Genomic DNA, 12,254 nt, shown 5'->3' on the forward strand with positions numbered 1-12,254 from the left:
TTTGACTAGTCTAACGAGGAAGGAATTAAGTTTGTATGGAATGAAACTTATGAGAAGTCATTTCAAGAGCTTAAGGTTAGACTTACCACTACTCCAGTGTTGATTATTCTGAAGAGGGGTTTGGACTATTCTGTGTATTGTGACTCGTCTCGGGAAAGTTTGGGTTGTGTCTTAATGCAAGAGGGAAATGTAGTAGCTTATGGCTTATGACAATTGAAAACACATGAGAGAAACTATCATACTCATGACTTAAAACTAGCAGCTGTGATCTTTGTTTTGAAGAGTTTGAGGCACTACTTGTATGGTGAGAGGTTTAAGGTATTTTTTGATCATAAGAGTTTGAAGTATCTATTTTCATAGAAGGATTTGAATTTGAGGCAGAGAAGATGGATGGAGTTTATGGAGATTTACGACTTTGAATTGCACTATCATCTGGGAAAGACCAATGTTGTAGCTGATGCTTTGAGTAGGAAGTCCATTAGCAGTGCAGCAAGTATTGCCATCCGGGAATGGGAGATGTTGGGTGCTATTGGCAAGTTTGACTTTCAACTTAGTGGGCCCGTTGAGTCACTTGCTTTGTTTACCATAGTTTCAAAACCTACACTTGTGAGCCGACTTATAGAAGCACAACAGGGTGATCTCAAGGTAGAATCTATCCGAGAGAAGATCTCTAGTGAGAGGGTAGAGGAAGGCTTGAACGTGTATTCTGACTCGAGTGTTAGATACCTTGACTACCTATTCGTGCCGGAGTCTTGTCGAGAGGAAGTACTCCAAGAGTTTCACCATTCACACCTTGCGGTACATCCGAGAGGCACAAAGATGTATCATAACCCTAATCGCCATTTTGGTGGAGATGAATAAAGAAGGACGTAGTCATGTTTGTATCGAGGTGCCTCACTTGTCAATAAGTGAAGGCTGAGCATCAAAGGCCAGCAGGTTTGTTACAACCCTTGCCTATAGCCGAGTGGAAGTCAGAGCATGTCACGATGGATTTTGTTATGGGTCTTCCAAGGACTCAACGGGGAGATGATGTCATTTGGGTGATAGTTGATCGGTTAACTAAGTCGGTGCATTTTGTACCTATGCGCACGAGTGACTTAGTAGATTATCATGCTGACCTTTATGTTAGGGACATAGTTTAACTTCACGGGGTCCCTATGACTATTGTTTCGGATAAAGATTCGCGTTTCACGGCTCGATTGTGGCAGAGCCTACAAAATGCCTTGGGCACTAGATTGACATTTAGCACCACCTATTATTCTCAGACTGACGGGCAGTCAAAGCGTACTATTCAGATTCTAGAGGATATGCTTTGGGGTTGTGTCCTTAACTTTAAGGGGTCATGGGAGAGGCACTTACCTTTAGTGGAGTTTGCCTATATCAATAGCTTCTAATCAAGTATTGGCATGGCACCATTTGAGGCCTTGTATGGCCAACCATGTAGATCTCCTGTGTGTTGGGCCGAGGTGGGTGATGCATCTATGATAGGTCCAGAGTTGGTCTAGGAAACGACAGAGAACATTGCACTTATCCGTAAGAGGTTGGTTACGGCTCAGAGTCGTCATAAAAGCTATGTCGATCGTAGGAGGAGACCGTTATCCTTTGAGGTAGTAGATCACGTCTTACAATGCCCCACTTTTTATTACTTGAATAACATTCCAAACCATTATTATAAACAATTTTAGAGGTAGCAGATAGAAATTTCAGTATCTTAATAAAGATAAGTAAATGAAGATTCTCTCATTCGTATATAGAGTAAATGCAAACATGTAACATAATTACCGTAAATTGCCCGCAGGCTTACATCATTACATAAGAGAGAAAGGGTTCAACCATTTTTACAACAATGGCATTCAGCCAACAAATAAAAGGCCCTATGGCCAACAAATAATGAAAATCTTCGATCTTGAATCACTTCTTGACATTCACCTGAAAAAGGATTAGCAACATGGGATGAACATAAAATCCAATACAGACCCCAACATGATCCTAAACAATAACAACTTACAGATAGCTATGATCATGAACGCTTTAAGTTATACCATATATACATACATGCCAATATATACTTGAAGATATACATATATAGGTATTTTTCTGAAAATCATATAATTTGCGACTCAAAACCGTTCACTTTTCTTTCTTCGTGTTACTTCTTTATTTTAAACTTGCCAGACAACGATGGGTGTTTGAAAACAACTCACGAAATCCAAGTACTTTTCCCCAATTACTGAACTCACACCCAATTCCTAATTACAATTTCCAAATAGAAGCATCCTAATAAACATGAAGACGATACATATAAAATACTCCTCATGTAACCATATAAGACAATTGACATCCTCTACAAAATAATCATCACCACGCATGAAACACATAAACGGAACTAAGATGATATCGAGAAAACCCAAAAATGCTCTACCTGCCTCAAGCACGATAAGCCAAGGATACACCTTTCCAATACTCACGCCAATTTACCAGTCACCAGCTGGAAGGTAATGGTACCTCTGCCAAGTTCTCCATGCGCTAGCTGGAAGTTACTGGCACCCCACATTCTTAGCACAGCCAATTCTCCAGGCGCTAGCTGGAAGGTAATGGTACCCCTTATTCTTAGCGCATGCACATTTCCAACCATCACATAACTCAAATAAATATAAATGACCCAAATGTACTAAATCTATTCAACATCGCAATGTCATCCTCCACCGATGACCAAGGACAAAACCTCTAAGCATAAATATTTAAACACACGCAATTCGATGGTCTGATGCTCACTTGACCTTAAATTCAACAACAATGATAATGACAACAATATTCAACGGTTTCAAATCCAACCTCAAGTTCAAATTCTGAATTTACAATGTATCATGGTTTCGTTCTCTTTTCAAAATCAACCCTTTTGTTTTCCAAGTTATATTGCCCAAATCCTTTTCTTTCAAAAAGACCAATTTCCACATTTTCGATGCAACCACATCCATGGATTCCAAGCCGTAACCCAACTCAACTTAACATGATTAATCCCAATAAATTCCATTAGCAACGTTGATTCTCCCTTTATACTATTAACACAATTACATAACTTAATATTAACAAGACACAAGCATTAATTAACTTTACCTCTTTTTAATTCATTAGGTCAAATTATAAAATAAGGGTTTTCCCTTTCTTTAAACGTGTTAAACTACTCCCCAATCAACCCAAACAACCATAAATTTTACAATTTTAACCCAAACACTTCCAACCCTAGATCCCCTTTTTCATGCTTTTCAAAAACTCATAGTGAACATGCTTTCAATGTAACGAAATCTACCACGTGTCTATCTATAGACGAGGTATTAAAGAGGAACAAATAAATCGCTACCTCTTGAAGCGACGAGGAGAATGTCAAAAAATCCATGGCGACGAAAACACGATCCACTCAGATGAAAATGAAGCCCTCGCGGCCCTCTACGTTTTGGTCTAAGGGCCAATAGGTCAAAGATGGGTAGAAATAGATGAAAACCAAGTGGACAGAAGAAAAAGAGAAATTGATCCAAATGTGACCAAAAGTGGCTTTTATAACTATTGAAAACGGATAGACCGCTCGAGGGAACAAAACACCGCTCAAGCGACCAGACACAATAAGTGACACCGCTTGAGCGAACAAAGTTACCACTCGAGCGAAGAATACCATGCTCCCAGAAGTTTTGCAGACAGAGGACAATTGCTTGTGCACAAGAAAGACCGCTCGAGCATAGAAATCACCGCTCAAGCAAAGAATGCCAACTCACAGTATCTCTACAGACCTGCAAAAATACTAGAAGTTCTCAAAGACTGCTCGAGAGCATGAAGCACCGCTCGAGCAAAAACAGACTCCCAACCAATTCCAAACATAACCAAGGCACTCCAATAACCAAACTCAATAAGGAATAAGGAGAAAAAGACAACAACACTCTTACAAGGCAAGAAAATCCAAATCCATAGCATCAAATGGTTTGGGTCTAAACTAGAATCGTTATACCTCTTCTTGAAGATATCACCTAGATGGGGTTTGGCGAGGTTTGGGAAGAACGAAAAGTTGTCTCCTAGATTTATTGGGCCTTTTGAGATCGTAAAACTTTTTGGAGAGGTATCTTATCGTTTGGCCTTGCCGCCACAGCTTTCCGGGGTTCATGACATGTTTCACATTAGTATGCTTCGAAAGTATGAGGTGGATCCATCACACATGCTAGATTGGACTGACTTAGAGGTAGATGAGGATGCCTCGCATAAGGAGAGACCAATTAGAGTTTTAGAAACTTGAGAGCAAGTCTTGCGTGGCAAGACAATTCCTTTGGTAAAAGTGTTGTGGAAATATCACGGGGTTGAGGAGACAACTTGAGAACGCGAGGTAGAAGTCCATGAGAAGTATTCAGACTTATTTGGTAATGTTTGGACTTGTATTGAAAACCTTGTTATGTTGAATTAATATGAACATTGTATATGTTTTGGAAATGTGAATTGTATATTCAGTATTGAGAACTTGTATATAATTGTGATGAGAATGACTAACCGGTGGATGGATCAAGGTTGTGAGTTCAATCTATTAGTATTGTTGTAATTAGTGTTGTTGTGGATTTAAAATTTTGGGGACAAAATTCTTTAAAAGGGGAGGTTATAGTGATCCTGATTTAGACCTGACCCATTTATTGCCTTTGAATCTGAGAAACCATATCTGTAGCGATCGTTCTTCTTTCTTTTCATGTTTGGTTTTGTGTAGACACTCCATTTTTGACTGTCCTCAAGACTTGGACGTCACCGTTTGAACACTCGGTGATTATCCATGTTTGTGTTCGTTTGGAGTTCCCGGAGGCCTCGGCTACGCGCCTTGCCTCAGGATCTCCGAACCCGACCGTTTAATGTCTGGTTTTGCACCAAACACTGACATCTTGCCTTTGAGAGGCAGGGTAGGGCTTGTAGACCATCCCCACCCACCACCGGCAGTGGCTAGAGGCCACCGGCTGGTTTTTGCTTCCATCGGCACTTTTTATTGCCGGCCGGCACTTTTTGTTGCCGGTCAGCACTATTTAGTGCCGGTCGGCACTCCTTTTGGCCAAGATGGCATTTTTGGCCGGGCGACTACTGTGCATCTGCTTTTGCAGATATTTTAAGACAGCTGTCTTGCTTTTTTCTCCCCTCCATACATCCCTCTTATGAAGCTTGTCTTGTAAGCTTTACAAGACAAGAAGTTCCAAAAAGGGAGGGGCTGGTCTCTTGGCTTAAGGGGTTAGACACTTGAGATATTTTGAGAGCTTAGACAGCCATTGTTAGGGTTTGAGTTCTAGGGTTAGGGTTAGATACACATCCTATCTCTCTTTCCCTCTCTTTTGTGCTCTAGGTGTTTTGTGTCTTACTATTGCACATAAACACCTAGTGTTTCACCTTTGTCTAGCTTTTGAGGTTCTAAGGGACTGATTTTAGTACTTTGGTGTTGGATTCAAGCCAAGGAAGGCCATTGGAGCATCATTGTTGAAGAAGGCTTCAAGGGTAAGAATCTCACCCCTTTATTTCCCATTTTTGCACCTTATTTCTACCTGTCTTAAATTCGTTTTTGAGCTTGGTGTATAATACAAAAAAGTTCTGCTTTTAGACCCTCTTGATTGTTTATTAATAGTGTTTTGTGGTTTGAGGGTGTTTGACCCCTCTTAGGCCTTGAAAGGCCTCATTTTGTGCTATTTTGTGCTAGTTTCGGGACTTTGGTGTTTGGGCCTCTTCACCACTGAAATCTTGAGGGATTTCAGTGGTGGAGATGGTGCCTTGAAGTCTCTAAAGGGAGAGGGCCACCCCCTCTCCTTGTTGTCCTTGAAATGGACCATTTTTGGCCTCTTGAGAGAGCATCATGATAGAGTGTGTATTGACCATGTCTTGGCTGCTTTCCATGCTTAATATGTTGTGATATACCTCTGTTTTTTATTGGTTTTGGTACCCCATGCATGCTTAGCATAGTTTCCATGTAATGCCTTGTGATCCCTTAACATGCCTTAGGTTGTGTGCCTTTGTTTCTAGCATGTTTTAGGCTTATATTTGTGAAGGTTTTGTGCTCACTTTGTCATGTTTTAGCTCTGTCCATAGTCGTTTGGGTTGATCTTGGCATGCATAGTATAGCTCCTTGGCACTTGAGTTTGTATGCTTCAAGTATGTGAATGTGTAGAATGTGTTTCTTGCATCATTTTGGTGGTTTGGAACCACCCACCATGTCATTTCAGTCCTTTTAGCATGCCTAAATGTTTGCATTTTGTGGCCCTTTTGTTGCTTAAAGAGTTGGTGCTCCATGCTTCATATTTGTGCCATGATGTATACCTCTAGGATTAGGTTGCTTAGATGCCATCTAAGTGATTCTTAAGGCTTGTTTTTGCATGATTTGGGACTGTTTCGACCCAATTTGGTCATTTGCTTCATGAGTCATATGATCGTGCTTTAGGTCCTTGGGCCTCGTTGTATGTATAGCTTGCATGAGTAGGTTAATTTGGCATCACTTCCTACATGTTTTCAAGGCTTGTAATGCATGCTAATTTGTCCATGATTGTCCCTTTCAAGTGTGCTTGAGGGTTGTCTAATTTGTGCCTAAGTGTTGGGCCTTAACATATGCATGTGTGTATATGTGTTTTGGTCTCTTCTTTTGGTCATTTTAGCCACTGTTTTGGGCCTTATTAGAGCCGCCCAAATCATGCTTTAGACCACCTTTTCATTGGCTAGCATTGCCTCATGTTTGCTTGCATGCTTGCATAAGTGTATCGCCATGCCATGTTGCATCCTTAGCTTGCATGCCTAGGTTGCATTGCATTTTGCATGCATGCCTTGTTCCTTGACTTAATGATAGGAATTGGGCCTTGTTTGGTTGATTGGTTTGCATTTCATTTGACATGAAAATTGCATACTTGACTCTTTGGGCCATCATGCATGGAAATGCGTGATTGGTGGTCCGAGAATCGAGACACATGCCCCTTTGAGTCACAAACATGATAAGGGACATGAATGGTGCATATATGCCTTGAATTGTGCTGCCATGCTTTGCCTTGCCCTCTGTTGCTGTCATTTGCAGATTCTGCAGGAACACTCTGCCGGCCGGCAGTGTAAAGTGCCGACCGGCAATCATTTCCCTGCCGACAGCTTAAATTTGTGCCGGTGGCCACATCCCACTGCCGGTGGCAATTCCATGCAGCCGGTGATGTCTTCCAGCATCCAAGGAAGCAGTCCTGAGGTTTTGGCAACCTCCAGAGGGGTGAAGGAAGGAAAACAGAGGCAGTTCACGCATGGCGGCGCATTTCCCGAGGCAATTTACTGTTTTCTTAGTTTAATTTAATTTGCTTAGTTGATTAGGCAATTTGTAATATTAATTAGCTTGCGTAGTTAATTAATTTGTAATATTTATTTAGTCCCTCCGAGTGAGGGCAAATCTGTAATAAGTGTGTGTGGGTGGTGTGTATGTCTTCCAATCCCCACTTCTTTCTTCCCTTTTATTTACCTGCTTATGATGGTAGATTAGGGCATCTTTAAAATTAGCATACCTTATGCTATGCATGCGTGCATCCATACATTTGTATTACATACATTAGGCTCGGTACATCACGCTAACTGCATCTGTACTTCAATTCACAAATTGAATATGTGGTAATTGATCGCATTTCATATGCCATGTTTAGGGTTAGCCGAGCCTGCCTAGATTGCATTTTTGCATGTGATGCATTAGCCATTTTCAACATGAACTAGGACATGCATGTTTGCTAACTAGTTTACTGTTTTGGCACGGAGTACGATGTAAGTATTTATGCTTTAGCATCCCGCATGTGTGTGAGTGTTGCCATGACAGTATGCCTGCCATGCTGCTAAGTGCTTATATGAGATAAACTGTTTTGAATGCCTGTGGGTGAAGGGTGGATTGTCTGAATTGGAAAAAACTCTTGAAATTCGTGTTTTAGCCTACTTACGAGTAGCAAATTCCAAAGCGCTTTTCAAAACCGAACGGATATGCAATGTTTATTTCCAAATTAGGCAATCTAGTCTATACTTGTTTGCTCCGCGCATAACATAGTAATTCTAGGCTAATAAATGGAATAAGAACACGTAATGTTTTCAAAATCGGATATCATGGTTAGTAGAGGCCGGTCTTCGAACCGGGCGAAAGGGGGTGCTCATAGCTGACCTTCCCCGATCGTACCCAAGCTCCCGAGTCGAGACAACTCCGGTGATGACGGACATGTGGCCTTCGGCACCGAGTCAGGGTTTCCTAAATTTCCCCATTTAAAAAATATTTAGGTGGCGACTCTGTATCTGGCAAAGCAGTCCATGTTTGGCACTACTTTTTCAAAAAATCTGTTTCTCAAAACGATTTGCCAGATTTGGACTCTTTGGTTCAGATTAAGAACCGCGACAACAAAAATCGCGAGTCCGAACTGTAGTAGCATAAGGCCCCCCTCCGCGGGCGCGTCTACAGTTTGCTTCTGGGGTCAACACCATGGGTTCTTGGGATCGACACCACCTTACTGTCTTACTCTTGGTGTCTCTACTGGTTTTTGGGGTTGACACCACCTAGTTACTGTGTCCTGGGTGTGGCTACTAGTTTTTGGGGTTAACGCCACGGGTTCGGGGGTTGACCTCCATGTCTGCTGCAAACATAAGTGTCTCAGCATATCTTCTTAAGCGTCAACACCATTGCCTTGGGTATCGACCCCTGCAAGTTTTTCTCAAATTTTGGATTCGATTTGGGCCCTACTTTTGAGAGGGTTTTGAATTATTTTTTTCATTGACTTTAGGGATATTATACTACTACTATAAATAAATCGAAACACTCTTTTCTCATTCAGTCTTTCTCTTTCTCTCTCTCTCTTTCTTCCTTTAAAACGTGAATCTCTCTCTCTCTCTCTCTCTCTCTCTCTCTCTCTTTGAAACTCAACTTTTCTCACATAGATCTCTAGATCTACTCGATTAGAGACATCTTTTCATCTTGGTCCTTTGAGAAAGGTTGTAGATCTCACCAAGGGCTTTCCTTTGATCCAAGAGCTTCGTGGTTTCACTGACTTTGAGTTTTTTTGAGTTTTCCTCTTCACTTCTTGAGGTAGGGATTACTTTGACTCTTTTTTATGTTTTTTAACTTAGTTATTTGTCTCTCTAAACAAGATTGTGATTTGGAGATTTTTGGATAAAAATCTAGGGTTTTGGTTTTGGAATCAAAATAGGGGTTTTCAAAATGGGTTCTTGTATATGGTTGTGGCCTTGTAAAAATGGTTGGGTTGTGATAAATGGTGGATTTTATCCATGGAAATTGATTTTTAAAGAAAAGAGGGTTTTGCCCTAAATTGTGAAATTTTGATATTTGTAAAGAGAAATGGAATTGATGTTAGTTTTATGGAATTGGAACAATGATGATGACGGGAATGGAGTTGGATATGAATTATCACTCCTAATTGGAAATGTTGGAAAGTGTATATGTCAAACTTCTAACACTGACCCGCATCTCCCTTTAGCTGGAAGGATGCCAAGGTCACTCTCAGTCCATCGTCCTCGATGCCAAGCATTTTGAATCACTCATTCATTGTCAGTGGCTCCTTTGGATCCCCTAAAAACTCATCTGGATTCAACCGGAAGAACTCCCTTTTCAAAAACGATGGCCCTGCTTCCGCAACCTGGGGCTAGACTTGATTCTCAACTCGAAGAATGTCTATGGATTCCCACAAAGCTTCGGCCATTTCAAGGGCAAAAGCGCCCATGGCCTGCTAACCAACTAGTTCGACCACATTGACCTAACCAACCTCTTCCTCCTGTACCGGAATATCATTGGTAACAACACGTCATGCCATCTAGGCATGCCCCGCCTACGACCACATTCACGTCCTGACATCCTAATAAAGGTAACACAAGAGATCAGCATATTTACAAATGTGCCAAAGTTAACTCACTCACGTCCTAATATGGTGGACAACAATTAATTCACTCCACATAAGCTCGTAGTCACATAAACACATACGAATTTCCTTTCTAGATAATGATCTTTCTGCGACGTTGCCAGAATTCTAGTTAGAAATAGCAATGATCAAGTACTCTTTAACAAGACTTCTAGAAACTCGTAGACCCAATCAATATCTTAGAAATTAAATTTCATACCCACTTAGTCACATAAGTATGTTATCACATAGCATACCAAGTTATTCCTAATATCATCTAGCAAAAGAACCCATTGTAGTAATAACCACTTCCCATGATCCCAAAGTATTTAAACCCAATAGCTCTGATACCAAGTTGTAACGCTCCAAAATAATTACAATAAGATCATTCCACAATAGATATTAGATAATAACATATGTCTGAATATAATGTTCTCTCATTCATAAGGTTTCATCTCTTTACAAAAGTGTAACACATGTAGTAATGCATTCATAAGTCCTAACCCTGAATCTATAGCATGTATTATAGCAAAAGATATTAAATAAGAGTTAAACAGATAAATGAATGCCTTAATGGCTATAACTTTCCAAGTCGATGCTTGGTTACAACAAAAGTGAGTTTGAAACTCAATACAAATAAAGCCCTGGGCTTGTACCAAAATAATTACAATATTAACAAAAAGGAAGCTCTTAGCTCCAAGCCCTCCCAAGCTATTACCTTAGCGGAGACATATCATCAGCACCTGAAAATAGTTTTCGCAGTGAATGCATATGCAATGCTCATGCCAAAACATTTTATTATCTCTTTCCAAAACCATGCAATGCCAAGTTTATATCTCAATTCATGAAATCATTTCCTTTATAATAGAAAACAAGGCAATGGATACAACATTAGGAATCTCTAGGATGTGTCTGCAAGTAGGCTACAAGCACTACCAATTGTCATTTTTACCAGTATTAACCAGAAGGCTCGGCACCTATCCGCCCAGGTTTTTGGACTTTTACCAAGGACACACAAGCCAACATAATACCACAACTACACTCCTACCCAGTTCACCAAGGTATTCACCATTTTTTTCTCAAAACGATAACCATTTTCAATGTGTTAAATATGTTACAATGCGCAATGCAATGGATGAGAAATTAGTTTCAATTCACCTAATTCCCATACAATTTCAATAATAATCATAGTTATCCTCCACTGATAGCCCAAAACAGATATCTCTGAACAGATAATTAATTTTCAACACAGATATGCTTTCCAACATTTCCAATTAGGAGTGATAATTAATATCCAACTCCACCACCATCATCATCGTTGTACCAATTCTATATGATGATACTACTGGTTTCTAAGTAACGGGTCGGGTTGATCCAGGCCTCCCACACGGTTGTCTAATCGCTGGTCCATTGAGAAACCTACACAAGAGTTCAACGGGGAATGGGAGTCCCCCAACGAACCCTCAGACGAGCAAGTTAGAAAAGGGATATCAACGGAGTATAGAGATAAGATGGTGATGAAGAACTTAACTTTTTCCTTTTCTTAGAAACCTACTTATATTCTTTGCTCATCATTTCATTGACCATCTCGACCTGACACGTTGGCCGAAAGTCTATGTTCTAGCTTGCCTTGTTCATAGTGAGGCCGTTATGTTCCGACGTGAAAGGGTTATCGTAATAAATGCTGCAGGGAACCTCATTAATGGCTGATGTGTGGTGCAATAACTCTGCAGGATCTTTGTCTGCTTATGTTGCTGGTTCTTCTCTTGACACATGTTTAGATGTCATTGGTCCTTAATGCCACGTTGAGCTCCAGCAATGTTGGGCTTTAGTGTTTGAATTATGTATTGGGCTCTAAGTGGTGGGCCAAAAGCTTCTATAGGCTAACCTATGTCAGTAGTCTCCCATTCCTAAGTGCAACTTTAGTCCAACGAAGGGAATAAGGAAGAAAACAAGGGTTGTGAGAGGTCGATGGAGAGAAGACTGATTGGGAGTTGGGCCGACCGTGAAGGGTGACCGAGTGAGAGGGTCGACTGTGAGGAGGGCAGACCGCGAAGGGTGACCGAATGAGAGGGCCGACTGCGAGGAGAGCCGACCGCGAAGGGTGATCGAGTAAGAAGGGAAATGGCGGCGGGCGAGGCTCGGGGCAGGGCGTGCCACGTGATGATGTGAAGTGGAATAGACAAGGAAGGGGAAGAGAGTAGTGGATTGTGGTCGTACACGTGGCACCATCCCGTAACTAGGGAAGTGACACGTTAGCAAGAAATGAATGGATGGGCTAATATAGGGCGTTGAGGAGGCGGGGCAGAAATTTCAAAATTTTTCAAACTGGCGAAATTTAATTTTGACCCTTGA

This window comes from Camellia sinensis, chromosome 10 (genome assembly GCF_055761805.1).
Source record: "Camellia sinensis isolate YWXY chromosome 10, ASM5576180v1, whole genome shotgun sequence".
Classification (NCBI taxonomy): Eukaryota; Viridiplantae; Streptophyta; class Magnoliopsida; order Ericales; family Theaceae; genus Camellia; species Camellia sinensis.